This window comes from Protopterus annectens, chromosome 4.part0, assembly GCF_019279795.1.
Source record: "Protopterus annectens isolate FY-2018-M chromosome 4.part0, PAN1.0, whole genome shotgun sequence".
Taxonomy (NCBI): Eukaryota; Metazoa; Chordata; order Ceratodontiformes; family Protopteridae; genus Protopterus; species Protopterus annectens.
The window spans coordinates 1,124,502,519-1,124,526,251 of record NC_056733.1 but is presented as its reverse complement, the minus strand read 5'-3'; the positions used below and the strand labels follow the sequence as shown (position 1 = coordinate 1,124,526,251).

General features: G+C 39.3%; 1 pseudogene; it reads left to right on the top strand.

Annotated features, from left to right (window-relative positions):
- Positions 1-531: 531 nt before the first annotated feature.
- The window catches only part of LOC122800422, a 73,677-nt pseudogene continuing 50,475 nt past the window's right edge, over positions 532-23,733 (top strand).

The following is a 23,733-nucleotide window of genomic DNA, read 5'->3' as shown; positions in this document are numbered from 1 at the left end:
GAGCCACAGCATTACTGATTTTAGTGAGATGTAAGTATTTCTTATTATTTGAATTGCTATTATTGCGCTCTCAGGTCTGTTTAATATTCCCTCATTTGGCATATAATAATCTTCAGGTCGTTGTTGGAGCATGGAGGGACTTTGAACAGCTTGGTCTGGTGAGCCCTTTTATATTATATTGTTGGATTCTTACTTTGAAAAGTTTTATCATTGTTGGATCAGATCCTGATCATTATATACCCAACCTATTTAAAGTATCTTTAGATACTCAACATCTCCAGTGTTTGTGTCCTATTTTCCTTTTCTTTTTTAGTACCCAATATAAAAATGGATTTAAACCAGCTGTTACACGGTTTATCCTCGGATCGCAATGACCTAGGGATTTTTGGGTTAAATACTAACAATAGCATTTCCACCACTTCAGATCAAACCACACATACACCTGATTGTACGGACATATTTTCTAAACTGTATAAATGTATGAAGTCCTTACGATCCAATGTTTGGCATTTAAGGCTTTTTAAAGCCTACATGGCCAAAAATATTAGTCCCAGGGGATTAGGAGTAAGGACACAGTCCTTGGTGCATATGATTGACCAGGAATTGGAAGAACATTGGGCTAGGGTACAACAGCAAGCCTCAATGGGCTTTGTGGAAGTGTTGGCTTCCTATTATGACAGATGTATTGACCAGGGGTTGAATGAGATTATCTTACTCAGTGAACAGACTAAACAATTCGAGGGACAGACCATTTACCATACATGTCTTCAGCAACTCGGCCAAGATTTATTAGTTTTGAAACGTCAGTTGAAAGAAAGGAAAGTCAACAAATTCAACAGGGATCTAGGTGATTACGAGAGGGGTAGGCCCTTCGGGCCATACAAAAATGTTAAATTTTCAAATTCACTGCCCAAATTCGGGAAAAGAAAACTGCCAAGATCTATTTTATGAAAATCCACCTCTTCCTTTGGGGGTACATCTGGGGAGGACTCATCCTCCTTTACAGATACTGAAGCAGCACACACATAGGTATCACCCACACCCAAATGGACTAACAGTGATGCCCCTTTAGGGTTAGAACATGCCGGGCAGGGAGGAAACATAAAAAGCGGCACAGATATTCCGAATATGAAAACTTTATTACACATGATGAGCAAGAAGTGATTGATCAGAATGTATTGAATATATCCTCACAGGTTTTGACAAACAGTCAGATTGGATTGCTTAATAAAGGGTTGAATTTTTGTCCCTGCTCTTTTTATACAAGAGGAAGATTTTGTTAATGATGTTTACTCTTTTGCACGGTTATTAAACCTAAAGTTATTTTTTCAGGAAGACTTGAATAAGGTACATGATGATGTATTTAGATTTAAGAAATCGGCTTTTATGCCACCAATGAACCCTACAGTACAGTGAGTTCATCAGTCAGGTTCTCAAAGATCTACATGATCAATATGGTAAGGGGATTCCAAAAACACACAATCTTTCTAATGAAGAATGTGAGGCCTTGCAGGATCTTAAAAATAACACCAACATTGTGGCATTGTCTGCTGACAAGGGGGTTGCAGTGGTGGTAATGGATTTTGATAAATATAATATAGAAGCCCAGAGACAACTAGGGGATTGACACTATTATATGCCTATGCCATTCGACCCCACACTTTTTTTCAAAAAACAAATTGATGCTTTTATCAACAATATTTCCATTACCACCTCTGAACAACTGACTGTACATGACCCCAGCAGACAATATTTTTATTTGTTACCAAAGATTCATAAATCACTAACTGATCCGCCAGGCAGACCAATTGTTTCAGGGAGGGGATCCCTTACATAGCCCATATCTGTTTGTCTTCAAAATATTTGAAACATTTGTTGAAACATGTTCGATCAAGAATAAAAGATACCACAGAATTTTTACAGATTTTATCTGATGCCCAAACAGAACCAGAATGGCTTCTATGTGCAGTGGATGTAACAGCCCTTTATACTAATATCCCACATTGGCCCGGTCTTATGGCAGTTGAATATTGGTTACAGATCTCCGAGCTATATCCTCCTGGGTTCAATACTTTTTTGATTGGGCTTACAGAAAAAGGTCTTACTATGAACATCTTTTATTATCAAGAGGAATGTTTCTGGCGAACAAGTGGCACTGCCACGGGGACATCATTTGCCCCTATATACACAGATTTATTTATGGCATATGTAGAGAAGCAATTGATTTATGATGACCTACATAACATTTATATAACTGAACTTGGCATTTGGCGTCATTATCTAGATGACTGCTGGCTCACATGGAAGGGAGATGCAGAATATTTTGAGGAATTTGTTCAATACATTAACGGCAATAAATGGGGTTTACAGTTTACTTGTCACCAAGATCAACATCAGATAACTTTCTTAGCTGTTTTAGTGACTAAGAATGTCGATGGTACATTGAACACCCAAGTTTTTCGCAAGTTCCCTCAATACAACTCCATATTACATGCCAGCAGTTTTCATCCGCTACATGTCACCCGTAACATTCCCAAGTCACAATTTATTAGACTCAAACGGATTTGTTCTGATGCCCAACAGTATGAGAACTCCAGGTAGGATATGGTCCAGAGATTTAAACATAGGGGTTATAAACCAAGGGTTATCACCATATCTTGTCATCAGGTATCATGTAGGGACAGGTCTGATCTTATGACATCAGGATAAAACAAAACCTATCCCTTCTCAACCCAGTTTTGTTACTACATATGGTTGGAATACTGACATGTTTTGTCAGGTCATTCATCAGAATTGGAACATATTACAGGCAGACCACAAACTGGGACGGGTCATTCAGAATAGATGCCATTTTGGCTTCAGAAGAGGCAAGACAGTGGGGTCACATTTAAATCATTATAAACAGAGATTGAATAAGGCAAGGTGCTTGGCACAGCTTACACTAACAGGCGAGGCCATTATTGGATGTTTTCCATGCAGTCACTGTGTTCATTGCAACAGTATTAACAAAATCAAGGGTTTTAGTACTCGGAATACAAGCAGGGTTTATGACATTAATTTTTTTGCTAATTGCCCCTCAGACTGGGTAGTATATTTTGCTACATGTTCCTGTGGGGCTTTTTATTTGGGTCAAACCTCTAAGTCATTTAAATTTCAGGTCAGCCAATACTTAAGTGATATTAAACATAAAAGGATTACAAATGCCTTATATAAACATTCTGTAATACATTCATCTGCTATTTACAGATTCACTATTATAGATATTATCTCAGGCAAGAGGAATAACCCTATTGGTTGGCACACTATATTGGATAACAAAGAGAAGAAGTGGCTAGTTAGACTGGGGAGATTATTCCCACCTGGACTTAATGGATTACTATGATCAACCTATGGGATGCCTTGTTGTTAATTGTAATTAATATTTGTAGTGGAATTGGTGACTATTTCAGTGATACTGAAGAAGGCTTTGGTTTAGCAGCCGAAACCAGTTTGTCTTGCTTTAATTTATTTAATAAAAGATCACGTTGGTTTATCTTACCCTCGATGTGCTGGCTACAATTTTTTGAATGGTTTATGCTTTTGCCTTGCACTGCCGTACCTGCAGGTTCTGCTATTTGGTTTACTTAAAAAACCCTACAATGAACTAAGTATAACCCCTCAGAAAGCATTTCATTTATATGATCTTCTTTGTTGCATATAGGTATAGAAAAATTTCTTGCTCGATCCCTTGCTTACCTAATTATTAACTAAAACTAATTCTTTGTTTATATTAGAATAGAATCAACTCAATTTTTTTTCTAATATGCTATGATGTAACTATACAATGTACTGTCTATGCTGTATTGTATTGTATGATTTTGAGGAGCTTTTCTCCCCAGACCTCCACTGAAAAAGGACACATGTCCAGATGGACTTACCCTGTTAAGAAATGTTAAATAAATAAATAAATAAATAAATAAAATTGGTTGAAAAAACAGCTGAAATTTGGGGGAAAAATCTAACCCTAAATAGACGTTTGACTTTACCTATTGAAAACTAAATAGGAGACTCTATAACTATCATTTACTTGATTTTCTGTAAACATAGAATTTCTCTCTCCCTTAACATACTTTGCCACAACTTTACGAGAAAGGCCAAGACTTTCACAACTTATTTCAGGTTTTAGATTTTGTCATCTTTCTTATACTATAGGCAGACAAAATAATAATAAATGTCTACCTTAAGCTTGCATAGAACCTTGTATCTACCATTATTGGTCATATGTAAATATAAAGCATACAGAAAAAGTAATGAAATATTCCATCAAATTATTGTTACTTCTGTGTAATTACTATTTGTATGTCATATATTTATGTCTACTTTATAACTACTTGTCTTACATTGTTGTATTTCCTCGGCAGTTGGTGAAATTAGTTGTTTTGGGAATAGTTCACAACCCCACTTAACAAACAAACAAACAAATAAACAATACTACCTTCAACTCCACCAATATCAGACTGAACTATTAAAACTCATTTAAATAAAACACCAGATTTAGGTGAATGAAATCCCTGACTACAGTTCTTAGACTATATTGCTGCCTTTATGTTTGAATGCCTATTGATTTGCTATCCGGTCGTGTCACTGGGATGCTCTGTATAGCTAAAGACAGTGCACTTCATTTTGGCAATTGTTGTTCTTAACGGTTTATTACTTCCTAAAATAGCTTACAGAACATTAATATATGCATCATTTTAGGTACCCTGTGATTATACTCTGGACTACTTGTACATGTCTTTCCTTTCACCTATCTACCCTCCCCTTCTTATGCTAAATAATAAAGCTCATAAAATGTTATAGAGTCAGATTTCTGACCACAGGACTTCATGATTGCTAACAATGAAAATCTAATACATTATACTAAAGTTTTTTTAAATAAGTATATGTACTCTCTGACCAAGGAGCATATTAAATATTGGTGTTAAGACATATGTCTCAGGACAGCATGTTGTCCATGTATTTAATATTCCTGCAGTGCTTGGACCTCTAGTCAAGTCTTGATTGTGGGTTCTTTCTTTGTAATGTAATTTGTTTGTTTTTTCTTGTGGGGTTTGCTGAAGTATCTGCTTTCTCCTCATACTTCAAAGATATGTTGGCAGGATGACAGATGATGCTTGTGTGGGCATGAATCTGTACACCCTGGACTGGCCAACAAAAGATAGTTCCTGGTCCGAATTTCTTCTTTAGTGGAATATGCTCTCACCACAGTGACAATGAAATGAGGAAACAGAGTATAGTAAATAGACAGATGGATAGAGTGCTTCCTAAAATGCACCCTAAATGTTAACAAACCCATTCCATACTCTAGTAGTCTAGTGGACTGATGAAACAACTCCCATCGAAAATTCCAGCTCACACTGCAGGTAACCAGTATAGTTCCACATTTATGTCCATGGCCTACGAGTAGCCAAATGAGTGCTTGACCATCCAGTAGTGGACAAATTAATTCTTATTTAACAGCTTCACTTCAATCAGCACGTCCCTAATTTAAGATTCTGAATAAAGGACTGGAGAGTTTAGGACACTGGATCTCAAACACGCTAGCACTGCTTGTGGAAAAAAACAACAGTGTGAAAAAAGGGGCTCCTGGCCTATGAGAAGCTCCATAAATTTAGAACTAATTCTGTTTTGTGTAGTTTGCATATCCCTGTAATCTTCTGAAAACAAAAAGTGAAGGAGATAGGGCTACAGAATCTATAAGACTACCAAACTAAGCTTCTGTCTCCATTGTCTTTTTAGCTACTGTCTTCAGTCCTTCTCTGAGGCCAGTAAATGGTTATGTACTTCATGATCCAATCAGACTACGAATACACAGCTTGGTCATTATCATCATAGGTGGCACCAAAATCTGACGTCCAAAATCACTATTAGAGGCCTGGCTCATTGCTGTGCCACTGGGTCTGATTTCTGCCCGTGTCTTAACTGTGTCTGATTGTGCATCTCTATACCCTGAGCATCTGGAAACCATCATTGACTGGTTTGTTTATTCTTGCTTCTTTTGTTTTCCCCACTATATCCATTATTTCAAGGCTGCCTGCAGAACTCCCAGGGTTAAGTTTTCTGCAATTTAGTGGTATTGCCAGAAAAACAGTTTAAGTATTTGAATTGCAGCCTATTTGATACAAATGGTTGTCTGAGGAAGGTACAGTTCATGCCTTGTATCAAAAGTACAAACTCTAGCAAATACAGTGAAACAGACTTCCTTATCCATCATATGAGTAAAACTCTAACGCTATAACTAAACTTACATTTATAGATGGAATTTAAATGTGAAATCCTTTGCAAATTAAATCTGTAGCTACAAGGGGAAATTAGAGCTCTGAAAATATTACTTTACTGATACAAACAGAGCACCAGTAAAAGTTAAAAGAGAAATGTGTGATTTGTCTCAATGATCCGTGCAAATCACTGTTTGCAGCATTTTGAGCAAAACAGCGGCATTTGGGTGTGGTTATTGTGTGAGGATTTATTCTTAGCAGGTGCAGTAACACCAAAATTGCACCTAATACACAGGTGCAACCATCTGTGTCTTCTTTTCCTGTTATTGGTCACCACAGCAGTCCACAGAACAATTGGCTGTGGAGTTTTACAGTGTTGAGTTGCCAGCCCAACCTTCCGCAGAAGGTGCACACACACCTAGGGACAACTTAGAGTGTCCAATCCACTTGAAACATGTCTTTGGGATGTGGGAGGAAACTGGAGCACCTGGAGGAAACACACACGACCGCAGGGAGGACATACAGACTCCACACAGAAGGCACCCCAGCCAAGAATAAAACGAGAGAACATCTTCCTGGGAGGTGGCAGTGCTAACCGCTGCACCACCAAAGCCACCCTAAGTGCAGCCCTCAGTGTGAGGTGTATTAATTGAAAGTGTATTCATTCAAATGATTTTTGATCTAAAGCACTAGAGCCATTAAAGCATAATTCTAGTGTCACTGTTAAGCGCATTGCTCCTGTGATTAAAAAAAAGCGTAGGAGTAAGAACTGAAACACATTGGTTTACTTCACATTTGAAATGTATTTCAACTTTGTGAGAACAAAAAGAATAATAAAAACTTCATTTAACATCTATACAGCATGAACTGCCAGACAAAAGCCAAAAGATACAACAAGAACAACAGCATGAACTGCCAGACATATAATGCACGGTCTTGTGACCCAGAGTCAGTGTTTCTTTGCAAAGAGTTTCACTTTAGCATGTAACAGTAAAAACATTCTTAGGTTTGCTGGTTATGCATATAATTCACATGAGAAGCTATTACTTTATAATTTAAGCATTTATTTTAGACTTAGGTTAGAACTGTATGTATTTCTGCTTTTGTCAATTTATTATGAAATAATGTATAACTCTTAAATTTCTTTTTCTTGTAGGACTGAGCTCAGAATACCTAAATAGTATTCCTCTAATGGTAACTGATTTTGTGTTTTTCTGCTTGAAAGAGTGCAAATGTTGGAGGTGGCATTGCCTTTCATATATCAGCAAAACAAACCATTACTGTGTTGCAGAAATGCAGGGGAAAATGGACCAGCTTAGAGGAAATGGAGGAAGTGTTCTGTTTGTATTGGTCAGCATTACTGTTATATAAAACGTTAAGTAAAAAAATGTCCCCATATGCAACAGAAGTTACAGCTGCAGGGTGGTGATATTAATCCTAACCACATTTCTTTCTTTTCTGATCTGAAATTTAATTTCTTACTCTATACCGTAACCCTGATTTGCTTTATTATGGCTATGGCTGAGATTCAGAAACATGGTGCTTGCAGTCACTCCAGGTCATCTGCAATTTAACTTCGGAGTGTGACACGGCCCAAAGATCATAAAGGATATACATCGGGAAATACCAGTATAAACAGAGCAACTCATTACAAATCTGGTTTATGCACATGCTCCCTCTATTCCCTTTTATACTGAGTTTTAGACATTATCATCAGCATCTTCATAAACCCCTGTCTTCCCCGTTTTCTACAAGGGATTAGGGTGCCATGTCACCTGTCACCATCTCTCTTGATTCAACGCCACTCTTCTACTTTCTTCGATGGTTAGGCCTGACTGTCACATATATTCTCTCACACAATCCATCCCTCTCTTTGCTGGATACCCTCGTTTTCTCTTGCCTTCTTCCTCTCTGTCCCAAATCGTCTTCACCAGATTGTCTACTGCTTTTTTGCACATGTGCTGATACCACTGTAATCTGTTCTCTTTGACCTTTTCTGCAATGGGAGCTACTTTGGCTTCTGCTCTGACATTCTTATTTCTTTCTCTGTCCCACAGTGTGCATCCTCCCACCCTTCTCAGCCACTTCATTTCCATTATCTCAAGCTTTCTTAAGTCTTCTGCCTTTACTGTCCAGGTTTCCATGCCATATAGTAATACTGCTTGCACCATTGTTTTCTATACCTTACTTTTCACCTTCTCTGGCATTTTTTTTCTGTCATACACTACCCTGACACTGTGCCAGTTGGCTGCATCCCCTCCGATTCTAGCTTTGCCCTCCTCTTTCAAACTTCCCTTCACTTCCACCACCCTCTCCCAGACACTTGAAGCAGTCACCTGTTCCACTATTTTCCCTTCTATCTCAGTTCTCAGATTTTTTTTTATTTCTTCCATTTGCTGCCACTTCAACTGTCTTAACCTGTATTCAGTTTCACCCTATGTGTCTTCAGTTTTGCATTAAATTCTCCTATCCTTTGCTGAAGTTCTTCTTGTCCAGAGTATGCCTGTAATGCCACATCATCTGGATACAGCAACTTTGTGTTGATCTGTCCTCTCCAACCTGTTTGCTAATGTAGTCCATCACCAGTATAAACAGCAGTGGGCTCAGAGCTGAACCCTAATGCACACCCACTCTCACTGAGAACCCTCTGTGAGACCAAACACTGTTCATACTTGAGTCATTTGGTCATTGTACATAGCCTACACTAATTCTACCAGTGCTTCTGGGACTTCAAACCACCACAGTACTGCCCAGATCAGCTTTCTTGGGACCTTGTCATATGCTTTCTCCAAGTCTAGGAATGCCCAGTTGCACTTTTTCCTCGTCTCTAGTTTCTTCTCAACTATCTATCTCACTGCAAATATCTTAATCAGTTGTGATGCATCCTGATCTGAATCTGAAATGCTCATCTCCCATCTTAATTTCTACTACTCTGCATATCCGTTTATCAATCACCATCTCCAGAACTTTCATGCACTGATAGGAGTTTGATACCTCTGTACTGCACACCATTGTGAATGTCCCCTTTGTTCTTGTACACTGACACTAGTATGCTTATTCTCCAGTCATCTGGGATACGCCTTTCTCTCCTTACTGCAATGAATACCCTTCAGTAGCCATTTCTCCCCTATTTCACCTAACAACTTTATCATATCTGCTGTGACCTCATCTGAAACTGCTGCTTTCCCTGACTTTATTTTCCTTAGTGCTGTTCTTACTTCATCTAAGGTGGGCTCCTCCACTTTTTTCATCATAGGTTGTGCCTGAGGCAGTACAGCTTCTGTTAGGTATTTTCATTTAGAAGCTGCTGGACGTACTCCTTCTATTTGCCTCTAATTTGTTATGGGCTTGTGAGCAGGTTGTTGCTGACATCCCTTATGAATGGTGTTTGAATAACTTCTTTATCTTTCTATCTTTGCTTTGCAACCAGATAGAGTTTCTTTATGCCATCTACCAAGTCACTTTCCAGAAGCTAGGAGAGTGCCATTGATGCCTTGTTATTTGCTGTTGCCTCTTTGTTAGCCAACCAGGATTCCTTCCCAGCCTGTTCTGCCTTTTCAATCTCCCACTTTTTCCTGCACTCCTTTCTTTTGATGACTCCTGGATTTCTGTATTCCACCATCATCTCTCCTTATGTACTTTATTTCCATACCAGGCTCGACTGCACCTCTGTTCTGTAGCCCTTACACATGCTGTTTTGAGGCACTGCCTATTTCCTCTTCCTCTTGAGGTGTGAGAGCATTGAGTAAATCCTTTAACTCTTGTGCTTTCACTCCAGTCAGCTTCCAGGTCTTCAGCCTAATCTCTGTTGACCTCAGGACCTTCTCTGACCACTGCTTGTAAGTGACTGTAGCAACCAATGGTTTATAGAGAGTGTCATCTGTTTCACTTGGGACGTCTTTGCAATTGCTGATTCTACCCCAGTGCCCTTTCCTTACTAGGAGGAAGTCTACCTGAGTTGCATGTTAGCTAGTCTTGTATGTGATCTTGTGGTAAGCCATGTGTTGGCCACCATTAAGTCATTTGCCAGACAGAAGGCTGGAATGGTCTTGCCTTTTATATTCTTGTTTTCCTACCCACGTGGACTTGGGCAATCATCATATCCTTTTCTGTCTGTCCCGATACGTGCATTAAGGTCACCCATTATCAACATCAATTGGTGTTATCCTGCTTTATCTTGTAGGTCCTGCAACTGTTGTCTGACTGCATGCTTTTCTTCACTGTCACAAACCTGCTGTGGGGCACAGGCTGACATTATGAATAGTGCCTATCCCTATACTGTACTCTGATTGACATGAGTCTGCCACAAATTCTGATCATATCAGAACTCTGATGTCTTCTGAAGCCTCCTCACCACAACTCCCTCACCATTTCTAGTGTATCCTCCTCCTGAGTGGTAGACTCTGGATCAAGCCAAGTTGTTTTTTTTTGCACTGCCCTTCCATCTTGTCTCCTGGATATAACATCATGCTATCCACTTCAAAGTTGCATCTTATCAGTGAACCTACACTGAGTGTAGCAATTCTTAGTTCATGTTTATAGGTGTGCACTAGGCTAAGGGCCCTAGAGCCTTTACAAGCCTAGCCCATAGAAGTGCCCTGGCATCGTGCCACCCGATATTAGTTCCCAGTGTGTCTATCAAGTAGATCCACTGGAGTGATTCCCAGGTGAACCTTCTATTACCCATCCACTCATCAAGATCTCTCTTGAAGAGGGACAGCAAGGTGCTCTACTTGACATGATTATATCACCCCAGATGGGACTCAAACCCACAATCCCTGGTCTAGGAGGCCAATGCCTTATCCATTACGCCACTGGCAGGTTGATTGGTTTTACGTCCACCTTTTGCTTAACAGAGCTATTCAAGGTAACCCAGGTTGGACAACTGGACATCAGCCATCTAGTATTGACCAACATTATGGTGGGTACACACTGGCCATTAGGGCATATATACCCTCCCACCATTAGTTAGCATGGACACCTGGCATAGCTGGGTCCTCAACCTACTTAGTAACAGCAAATACCCATTTGGCAACATTACCAAATCACCCAGAGCCAATTTGTTACACTACTGAGTGGCTAGCCCTGACCCAGCATGCAGTCTGTGATCAATGTTCTGTCTTGAGGATACTGTGCACCACAGTTGATGCAGTTGGTCTGTACAACACTTCTCCATATAGGGAACTGTCTAGAGTCTGTGTTGCTCCCTACAGCTCCATTCCTGGGCAAGCCTGGGCTGGAAGCATTCAACATGTTTTTGAGGTGTGAAAGGAATCCACAGAGACACAGGAAAAACACGAAAACTCCACACAGGCATTGGCCGGAGGTCAGAATTAAACTTTGAGCCTTGTGTATAGGAGGCAAAGACCTTAATCATTATCAGCAGACAATATCCAACAAAATAGATTGAAGGAATGTTCAAACTCCAATGACAAACTACAAATAGTTATTGAACAAATCCACCACGACTGAGATATAAAAAACATTTAATGTAAATCGTAAATGCTTTCACACTCATAGGTGCTTCATCAGACAAATTCATATATCAAACCAATAAAACAGATGTATTTAAAAACAAATCAATAGAAAAGTATGTTAGAAGAATAGCAATGTTGATAGATGCAGTATGCATCCAGTGTTTGTCTTTAAAAATGTTTTAAAAAGTCAGTTTTAAGAGTGTCGAAACTCACAAGTGATAATAATGATGTAATACAGATTTCTGAGCAAATGGAAACTGATTTCATCAATAGAGGTTATAGAAAAATAATACATAATCCGTGGTGACTAAAATATTCAGATTAATAAGATCTGTAGCAGCAGTGTAGGCAGTTCGCTCCAATGAGGTGAATTTAAAAGGCAATTAAGAGTTACTTTAACATACACTACAAATATTGGCTATATGCGCAATATTATTAATTATAATGGCTGACTTTATTGGCTGATGAACTCGTGTAGTTATTCATAGGTCCTTCTGCTTCCTTCAACGTTAAGAACTCTCGATCACTAAAGAAGTAGATACATAATAAAAAATGAGTGTATTATGTCTAGGATTGAGTTGAAGAGCATTTGGTACATTTCCGTATCTGAACTCTAATTATTGTATGTTTATTTTTAAGACTCATCCTTTTTATATCATGCATCTAAAAATGTATATAATATTAAATGTTATGCTGATTTTAACACAGCTAATGTGATCTATCTAGCTCAGAGTCAAGCATCTGATTTTTTTATAATAGGTAAAACTAACAGGAAACTTAAAGAGGGGGTGTATGAACATGTTCTTGATATATAAGGAGCGCAAAAAACAACAGATGCTCTAGTTAAACAGGCATAAAGTGCAGGGATGAATCACATGTTTAAATTTGTAGTGATATAAGTAATTAATATACCCCCAAGAGGTGGCAATGTGCTGCATTATACCGAGAGAATTGAATTGGAATTGGAATGGCATTTTAAACTACAAGCTTTAATGAATCCAGATTGAAATGTATTTGTTTCTTTCAGGCCTATTTTATATCAACAAGCTTCATGTCATTAATTTATATTTAAATATATCTGTTTTTTAGTTTGATGTATGACTTAGTCTGCTACTCTGAGATGATAAGCACTTACAATTTACATTAAATATTTTTTTAAATCTCAGTCATGGTAGACTTGTTTATTAACTATTTGAATTTGTACCTGAACCATTATGCCAAATGGGCTTTCTCATTAATAACCCTTCTCTTAGAAATGTTTAGGCAATAAGGCACCTTCTTTTCCAACTGTAAATTTCTAAATATGTATGTGTGTGTGTGTGTGTGTGTGTGTGTGTGTGTGTGTGTGTGTGTGTGTGTGTGTGTGTGTGTGTGTGTATGTGTGTGTGTGTCTCCATGTGCATGAATATATCTGTAGTTATATCTATATCTGAAGTTGGTCGACTCTACCTTTGGCCAACATCTGTTTAGCTAACAAAATTTGATCATCTAAACAAATGATTGACAAGTATGTGAGACTGCAGAATTCTTGGGGAAGGGAAATATGCTATTTACCCAAGATCGTGCGATCTCGGAGTTAGTATATATAATTAGCAGGGTGTGGAGGGGGTGCAGGGGGCTTGCACCCTTACAAAAAAACACTCTATCTAATACAGTTTTTTGTGTAAAGTTTTTTGCATGCATCAAGATTGTTACTTGGCACATGCATAGTAGCATGTCTGCATTTGCAAAGACAACCTTTTGTTGTTGAGTTTCTAAATATTGACATTTTGGGTCTTTGGATCAATATCCGTACACCCATATATATGGCTGAAAATACAAAAGAAAGCCTGAAATGAGAGGAAAAAGAGAGAATGCAAAAACAATGAAATACTACTAAGAGCAAAGCACAAAATATTGAATATTTGTCTCCCACTAAAACAAGTCCTACTTTCTAACTTTATAAGAACAATATTTAAAAATGTTGCCATATTTGGGCCTCTGTCCCACCATTACTTTTACTTTGCCCAGATTTCTTGCACTGACAGGATAACAGGTATGCCTATATCAGTAAACAACAGCTACAAAATCCAGTTCAAGCATTGTCTGAACAGCAGTCCCATTATGGAATGGGTTTTTCATAATGTATTTTGCAGGACTAGTGTTAGAGACAGGGGTAGGGGATAGGATTAGCACTCATGATTATGGTCGTGCGGGGACTTATGAAAGCTGATTTAACTTTACTATCAGTAATATCAGTGTAGTGAGTACTTTCCTAGACTTTAATCGATGCACTACAACTCGTGTATAGGTCCCCATTCATTAAAGTATCTGGACATAACCAATGTTATTCCTCGACTGCTGTTAAGTGAGAGATTTGAAAAATAATTTTGTGGAAATATTACTAATAAAATGTTTATAAAGCTTTTTATTAAGAAACTGCCCACATAATTTCGGTAAGATGTGCTGCAAAATACATTGTGGCACTTTTATTACAAAGTGTCATGATGTATACTAAAATTGAGCGTAAGTCTTTAAATTGTTGTTTCAAGAAAATGATCCTGATAATAATCCTGATAGTAATGCGTTGCAACTCAAAGGAGGAACGTTATCTTAAACTCTTTGAACACATAAATATTGCTTCGATCAGTAGGATTTTCATCTTCACAATTGATGGGAAAGAAAATGAGGCAAAGTTGCTAAAATCTTCTATTTTACTTCAACCAGAACAAATGCTGAATATCTTGTCTGCATGGCATGATGAACAGCAGAAGCAGAAATTCTAGTATGACGGTTTGGGTAAAACATCACTTATACTGATACCTGGCCAGTCTGAATAAAAAAAGTCCAGTGAACAGACACTTGGAATGATGTGAAACTGCTGTTATCGGGCATGACACTACACCAATGACTTACATTGCCAAAAGAGGAAAAGGTCTAACCCCAAGTTGAAATAAAAAGCACCTTTATTGGACTGGACTTTTTCATCACAATTTAATGAAGTGACTGATAAAGTGCTATTAGGGGGCAGTTCAAACCAGGAAGCCTTGCAAGTATTCCAACTTGAGACTGTTCCACAAAGTGATTCATACATATACCTTGATAGCGACTTGTACTAAGCATATTCTGAGTTATCAGATCTAATATTGACTAACTATATTCCTAATGATTACCCTCTTTTGGTTGGGACATTAGAACCAGCCCTGACTACAATGTAATTTGCTAATGACTATAAATTATTTAGATTTAGAATAGTTATTCAAAAACAGACAGAATGATAATGCAGTTCATGGAACACAGTAGTTACTCTACAAAAATGGGAAAATGAATAGCTTGTCAAGCACCCCTAAGCACTGTTAAGATCAAGTCTCACAGTAGTTACTAACAGCAGACAGTGCCAGCCTGTGAACAATTTTGCCAGAGGAGAAACAGCTGTAGAAGCTTTTAGATTATATTAATGCTGCTATTAAAACACAAACTGCATGTTTCGTGAGCATTCATACTGTTTTGTATTTTTTGTGCAGGTATCATCAAAAGAAATTGTTTGGGCATGTTACCATTTGTCATCCATAGTACATAGTATAGTCAAGTATAGTCTATATAAATACCCATTGTTACTTACTGGAAGTATTAAGGGCAGGGGTGCAATGCATAGTGCAGTATGCCTTTAAGAATCCCATAATGCTACTACATGCAAGATGTCACATGACTCTCATGTACTTATGTAGTCACTGCCATTACACTGAAAGGTACAGTTACTTTCCTGCTAATTTCTGTGTCAGTTTTATTATTCATCAGCTCTAGGTGTCTGTGAAGAAATACTTTACCTAACTGCAAGTAAACAGCAATAGGCTACTCAGGTAGCTAGGACTGTTTTTGAGCTTCCTTGTATCTGTTTTTATTTATTTATTTAATTATTCATTTTTTGTATATATTATGAAATGAAACTATCATAATGGAATCAGTGGTCTTTCATAGATACTTACTAGGCATGCCATCCAGGATACCTTTAAGGAGCCTAGCCCAAACTCACAAGTGCCCCAAAGCACTATCTGGTTAAGTGACTAGCTCAAGCTCACACAGTACACAAATGAAGGTGGAAAGAGTCAAACCTTGTACTCTTGTCACAGGAAGCAGCTCATTAACAAATCAGAACTTCAGACCTCTGTGTTAATTAACAGACTGTATCTGTAGCATTGCATTCAACTACTTTGCTTCACACTGTAGGTCAACAAGGAAAAGAAATTCAAGCAAGCCATTTAATAAGGGCATAAATTACACAGTAGAGTAACAAGGTAAGTCAAAGGCAGGAGAATACCTCCACTGAACAACTTATCTACTTGTCCTTCTTGCATCAGTTCATCACCTTGTTAACCCTTTTCATGTCCCATTTCCCTTCTATACTTAAGTGAGTCCATATTCCGCTTCTCCTCCATGTCCTGTACTCCAAGAAGTACGTATCTAGCAACTCGTGTTTATCCGTATATTTTCCTTTCCACCCCTTTAACTACCATAGAAACCTTCATTTGAACCTTATCTGTATCTTTGTTTTCTTCTGTGCATGACCTTCAGAACCTTGCACACAGAATTCAGTTATGGCATTACCAGTATCCTGGAAGTTATATCTCACTGTCCTTGGTGAGGTGGCCTGGGATCACTGCATTATACTACATCTGACCGAAGGCAAAACAGGATAATCTTATCTAGAGTGCCCTTTTAAGTTCCTCAGCCTACTGCCTCCTCTCCACCCCCACCTTATCTCTTACCCTTTTCTCTCTGTCCCACACCTTCTTGAATGTACCTTAGTAGTCCATGCAATGGTTCCACAACTTTCACTGTGATAAATGATTTGTGAGATCCAGGGAGTGGTTTGTTCCTAAGCTTTGCATGACACATGTGCCCCCTTCTTCCCTATTTATTCTATCTGTTCAGAATGGCCCTTTTATATTTCTCTGTCATGATTTTGGCCACTAGCCATGTGCCCCCTTGTCTCATATAATCTCAGATGAGAAGAGTTATTGCTTGTCAACCCTCTATCCTTACTCCTTCCCCTACATCCTATGGCTCTTTCAGATAGCTTTCCTCAGAACTAAATTCTAGAAACTGGTGTCCTTTTCCTAATTCGGTCACCAGAAGGGCATTCATTACTCAAGATACTGTCTGACCACAGGCCCTATAGAGCAGAATCATTACCTTTTTGCTTTTGGACTGTGCCTCCTGAGAATACACCCCAGCATTCTGACTGTTGCTGTCACTTCACTCTCAGTTTGCTTCCAGTAGACCAACCCAGGTGTGCTCTATCTACACCTGCCCCCCCATTCCCAGGTGTGATCTGCACCTGCCCCCCATTCCCCACCACTGTGCCTATCATTGTGTCATCAGCAGATAGGCTGTACAGTCTCTATTCTTGCAGACATGCCTATGAAGAGCACATTAAGAATTACTTAGATCAAGACAGACCTCTGTGGTACTTCACTAGTACTTCCCTAACTCCTGCTATTTTCCCTTTTAACACGAGTATAGGTTCATAGGTTCATAGGTAGGTACTAGGCTATTGGTCCTAGGGCCTATATAAGCCTAGCCAAATGTACCCTGGCTTTCACCACCCAAGAAAATTATTTTCCTGTGCCACTATCGAGCAGAGCCACAGAAGTTATCCCTGGGGAGAATTTCCCATCTCCCATCCAATCATCAAGATTTTTCTTGAAGAGTGCTAATGAGGAGCTTTGTTTGATATAGATAGGTAGCATGTTCTGTTTATTGTGGTGACGAGGTTTAGGTCCCTAGAACGTGTAGCTCATAGGGATTGGGATTTCTTTAGGTGTAGCATGTCTAAAAGCTCTGGGTTTGACATAGCTTTGTGTGTTAGGCAGAGATCGCCTCTGAGTAGGCGATATGCATTGGAGTAAAGCTGCAGTTTTTTTAGACGGTCTGCATAGGGCATCTCTTTGAGGCCAGTAATCCTTTTTGTGAGGTATTTCTGTGGCCTTTCCAGTTGTTGTAGATGTCTTCTGAGGTACATACCAAAAGGGGCATTGTACTCTATAATGGGTCTAATGAGTGATGAGTAGAGGGGAACAATGACCTCTTTTTTCCTGGATGAGAAACCTTTTGTGATGAGGTGTGCCACATAGAAGGATTTCCTGAATACTGTGGTGATGTGATTATCAAAGGAGAGACTACTGGCCACCTGTGTCCCAAGGTCTCTTATCACACTTTTGGTGTTAAGTAGACTACCACCTATGTGGTAGTTCATGGGTACTGAGTTTTAACCAAAAGGGATGACAATGCACTTATTGGCATTGAGCTTGAGGCCATGACTTTGACATCAGGCGTCTGTCTCAGCGAGGCCCTTTTGTAGGATGCCTACATCTTTTGGAGTTTTGATTATGGCTCTTAGTTTGCAGTCATCTGCGAACTTCATTAGCCAAAGACCTTCTGTGTTGGCCTGTACTTCAGAGAAGTAGATACCAAACAGGAGAGGACCCAGGATTGAATCCTGTGGTACTCCACTTGTCACTGGTCTGAAGTTGGATTTGGAGTCTGCTACTTTCACAGTGTGGGCTCTGTCAGTGAGCCAGTTGGCAACCCATCTTGTGACATAGGGATTTATACCTAGTTTAGTGAGTTTATCTATAATTCCAGAGTGGGGGATGGTGTCAAAAGCCTTGGCGAGATCTAGATAGGCTGTGTGCACCACCTTACCCTCATCAACGGCTTTGGTGACTGCTTCAAAGAAGTCTATCAAGTTTAGGAGACATGATCTGCCTTTTACAAACCCGAACTGGATGGGGTCCTGAGTTTGGAGATTACCAATGTCATTGTTTATAAGTTCCATGATGATATGCTCCATAGCCTTGCAGACCAGGCTCGTTAGACTAATGTGGTGGTAGTTTCCGGGGTCTGTGGTGGCTCCCCCTTTGTGGAGTGGGATAACTGTTGCTGTGCACCATTCAGTGGGCACATAGCCTGAGGTGAGGCTATGATTGAACATGGTACTTAGGTGGGGTGCCAGTTCATTCTGTAGTTCATGTAGAACACAGCCTGGGATGTCGTCAGGTCCCATGGATGCTGTGTTCTTGGCTTTGGATAGTGTGTTTTTTTACCTGTGCAGCCATGATTACAGGAACTTTGTATTCTTCTGATATAGAGATGGGCCCTTTAGGGGATGACAGAGGGGTAAAGTTAGCACTGAACCTATCTGCCAGGATGTTGGCAATATCAGTTGGTTCTGTATATTTAGTGTCATTGTGCTGTAACTCAGAGCAGATCTGAGTGTTGCCATTGAGATTCTTGACATATATATAGAATGCTTTGTGGTTGTCTTTAGAGTCAGTGGCGATTTTGTTTTCATAACTAGCTTTGGAGGATTTTATAAGGGATCTCAGCTTCTTACTGAGGCTGACCAGGGAGTTTCTCCAATCATGGGATTTTACTCTTTTTGCAACAGTTTCTTTCTTCTGTTGTAGAGTTTGTTTATGGCAGGGGACCACCAGATTGGCTTTTTTTGGAGGATAGCATCTTGGTTCTGTTAGGGATTGCACGATCCATGCACTCGTGTAAGTGCTTATAAAGTGCATTTGTGTAGGATTCAGCAGTCATACCTCTATTGTCTGTCAGCATGGGTGTCGTGAAGTTTGCCACTTCTGTCTTAAGAAGCGTGAAGTTGGCTTTGGAGAAATTTTTTACTGTGGTTTCCCTAATGGGGGGTGGGGGAGGGATGTGGATGTTTAGGGTGATTAGCTTGTGGTCAGATCTGACCAACGAGGAATTGACCTCTGGTGTGGAGCACCGGTTGCCCATGTTGGTAATAACCAGGTCTAGGATATTGCTGCCCCTGGTGGGGGTGTGAATAAGTTGATCCATGGCATTGGAATTTATGAATTCCAGAAAATGTTGAGCACAAGAGTTGGTACATGAGTAGTTCTCCCAGTTAATGGTAGGGTAGTTGAAATCGCCCATTATTAGGGTGTTAGGTTGTACTCTAATATTTTCCAGTGTATTAAGAAATGAGGAGTGGGAATCCTGGGGCATGGTGGAGGATCTGTAGCATGCTACAATTTGGATTGCGGTCTTGCCCAGAGTTAGTTGCACTTGGATAATCTCGGATGCATTATGCTGAGCAACTAGCCTGGAGGTGTGGATATTCTTAATGAATATGGACACGTCTCCACCTTTAGTGTTTCAGTCCAGGTTAGGTGGCTGAAAGGTGTGGTATGAATTATAGCCTGGTAATGCAGGGGTACTCTCTGGAGCCTTGAACCAGGTCTCTGTCACTGCACAGATGTTGATGTTCTCCATTTTGGTTAGGGTTTGAGATTTGCCATTGAAAGTTGCCAGGAAAGGCAGGGCCTGTAAGAATGAGCCTGAATCTTGCAAATAAATCCCAGCAGACGACAATTCAAAACAGCGGCAGGGGGATACTGGTGGCTTGTCAGGCATGACATCCCAGGCAGACAGCAGGATCCCACCACAAATGCATCCAGAAGTTGTCTCAATTCATCAAGGGTGGCTTAGACAGATCAATCATCCTTAGGGTTATGGCTGGATGCTAGACAGGACTCAGGGAATGATGTCATATTGTACTGGGCTACAGGTCCTAGACTGTCCCATACATGTTTTACATGCTCATGTAGGAGGTGCGTTCAGCTTCATTCACACACCAACATGGACAATGACAGAGTCACATATGTACTTGTTGGAGTGACCTGACAGCAGTGCTGTGTATGGCAGATCCTGTGACATGACAGACTGTGGTTGAGCTTGTCTCTCAAGTGATAGCATGGTGCCTGGAGGCAGCTAGAGGTGCCGGACTGCTTGTTTTAACTAGTGAGGTTGAGTCAGTGTGTTGTTATGTGGAGTATGTTGTTGGAGAAGGAAGTGGAGTTTGCAGACTATTGCGGGTTGTGGGTTGCTTTGGGGCTGTACTTTTGCTTGGAGAGTTGCTTTTGAGTTTGTCATTGTTGTGTTATTTTTTTACTGGGTTTGTTTGTGTTTGCTTGTGTGGTTTATGTTGTTATGTGTGTGTTTTGGGTTGTTTTGGTTGAGTGTGTGTGTTTGTGTATGTTTTGAGTGTGTGTGTTTAGTGGTGTGTTTTTGTGTCTATGTTTCTTTGGGTGAAGAGGGTTGCTTCAGGTTTTTTTATAAGGTGCTCTCTGCTCCAGTTGTCTGTGTACATGTTGGAGGTTGTCGTGTTGCAGTAGGAGGGTAGCATTGGTCTGTGTGCCCCAATGAATCAGGGGCACAGGTGCCCAATGACAGGAGGAATCAGGAAGACAACAGAAAATAGCCCCTTATTGTTTGCCCTAAGAAACTGTTTTTGTTACTAGTTAGTTAGGAAAGTTGAGTTTCGTGTCAACAGTGTACCTTGTTGAGTGCTTTAGTACAATACACTTCTGAAAGTGGAAGTGCTAACAGTAACAATTTGGATTCTAAAAAAAAACAAAATAGCTTAGAAAAAATACAAAAGCTAAAAGAAGTAGTGCCAAGACAGAAAACTAAGCTTAGTCACGAACACAACAAATCTAAATCTACTTTAGACTTTTAACAGAGTAGCAGGAGAAAACAACCTCAGATTTTTTTTTTTTTTTGGCCATTGGAGAGAAAGGAAAAGCAGTAGAAGAGGCCTATCATTGTCTCAACTGAGGATCCTGTGAATGGTAGAATGACACCTGGGGGGGAGGAGGGTCCCAGAGTCAAATTTGGGTGGGGATTGGCACTGTGTCCAACACTCAAAAGAAAAAACAAAAAAGAAAAAAACAAAAACCAAAATAGTGTGCTTTGTAAGTCAGATAAGCCCTACGAATGCAGTTATGGCTGACCCAACCCTAAGATCCTGAAATGCCTGATGCCTGATGGCTTTGGCTAAACGAGAATATCCTGAATATGCACTTAGCCTCCACAAACCAACAGGCCAGAGCTAGAGCCTGAATGGAATAGGCACAAATGCATATCCCCCCACTACTTGAAACAAACTGACAGCAGAAGCAGGTCTCAGAAAGTGAGCCTTTAAATTAAGCCTTTTAATTAAAGTTTAGTACAAAGAAAGGGAGCTCTAGAAAAGAGTTTAACTGCAACAAACATTAAAAAACAAACATTTGGTTTAACAAACAACAAATTCCAGCTAATAGTCTGCAATAAGAGCTCGCTAGTGAAACTAGCTAGAAAACAATAAATAAAAGGTAGTAAAATAAAAAAAATAATAAAAAAAAACAAAAACAAAAATGGGATATATTATAGTTCCAAGTTTGCTTCTTAGTAAGCTCAGTGTTCAGTCAGTTAGCTCAGGCAGAAATGGCAAACACTCACAACTTGTAAACTTAGGAAACAAGAAACCAGAGAGGAGCTTTTCAAAAAGAACAAAAGAACCAATTAGTTTCCAAGAAGGTTAGTCTAGTCAGGTGTAGTCCAATGACCTCTGACAGCCAAATCTAATAACCAAGATGACTGAACTCACTTAAACCAAGATGTAAACCAACATACCACCATTAGACTCCAGACACCCTCAGACACACAGCCTCCATAAACACATAAAGCTGAATAAAGGAAATCAAACAAACTACCCAAAAGTCTAGAAAAAAACTGGTAGAAAGCATTTAAAAGCAAAAAAGCAGCAAAAGCCTTTTAGATTTGAAGTTCTAAAGTTTCTAGAGCCCCTAGAAAAGAAAAAACAACACAACAAGTAAACAAAAAAAAAAACACAAACATAAACAACATAATAAAGTGGACTTACAATTCACTTAATACTAAACACACAAAAAAACTAGCTAGAAAAATATAATAATTAACAAAATAAATAAAAAACAAAAAAAAAACATAAACTTAAAACAGGATACTTATAAAAGATTATAGTTCGAGTTTGCCTAGTGTCGCTTGTTGCAAAATAGAAGCAGAAACAACTTACAAACACTCACAACACAGAAAGTTGAAAAAGAAAGACAAAACCTAAGAACAAAGAAAAACAACAAACAAAACCACCTAGGCTGTGGTTGGTCAGTGTACAGTCAGTCACCCTGACCTCACAAAAATCTTAAAACAATTCTCTCAATAAAATGGCTATGGCTTTTGGCATTCCCTGAATATGTGGATGCTCAGACAGCCTCCCAAACACACACACTAGGCTTGTATACACTTATATACAAAATGCTAAAAATATCCCCACTACTTAGAAACAAACTGAAACAAAGCTGCAATCACAGCAGAGCAGCAGCAGCAGTGAGCCTGAAAAATTAAGTTTTAAACAGCTAAAGGGGGAGGAAAAAGAAAAGAAACTGCTGCTACAACATATCAGAAACAAACAAACAGATGCTAATAAAAAAGTGACAATTCAGTCAGCTAATACCTCACACAGAGTGAAAGCTAGAAAAAAATATACAGTACACAAAGTGCTATAATTAACAAAGAAATAAAGAACAAAATAAGCAAAAAACAGGATACTTAATGTTATATATTATAGTTCCGAGTTTGCTCAGTGTCCTTCTTTTGATTAGCTCAGTGTGAAATGGCAGAAACACTCACAACTTAACTTCTTAGGTAACAGAAAGTTGAAACCTGAGACAACTTTTAAGAAAAAAGCTCAAAAGAACCAATGAGGTGCTTTGTCTAAGCTGTAGTCCAGGTGACCTCAGTCAGCCAATGACCTTAAACAATTCTCTCTCACTGAAATGCCTGATGGCTTTGGCTAAACCAAGATGTCCCTGAATATGTGCTCAGACACACAGCCTCCACAAACACTAGGCCCAAATACAAGCCTGAATATGGAAATGTTACAAATATCCCCACTACTTAGAAACAAACTGCAGAAATGTTTCTCAGCAGAAAAGCAGCAGTGAGCCTTTAAATGAAAGTTTTAAACAGATAAAGGAGCTAAAGGAGCTAAAGGAGTATCTTTGTCTTTTCACTCAACCATGCAGCTATGTAATTCTTCAGAACTGGTCCTTTCCCAAATCTCTCTAGTTTTCCTATGAGTTTCTTGTTTGAAACAAAATAAATGGCCTTGCTGAAATCCAGGTGTACCATAT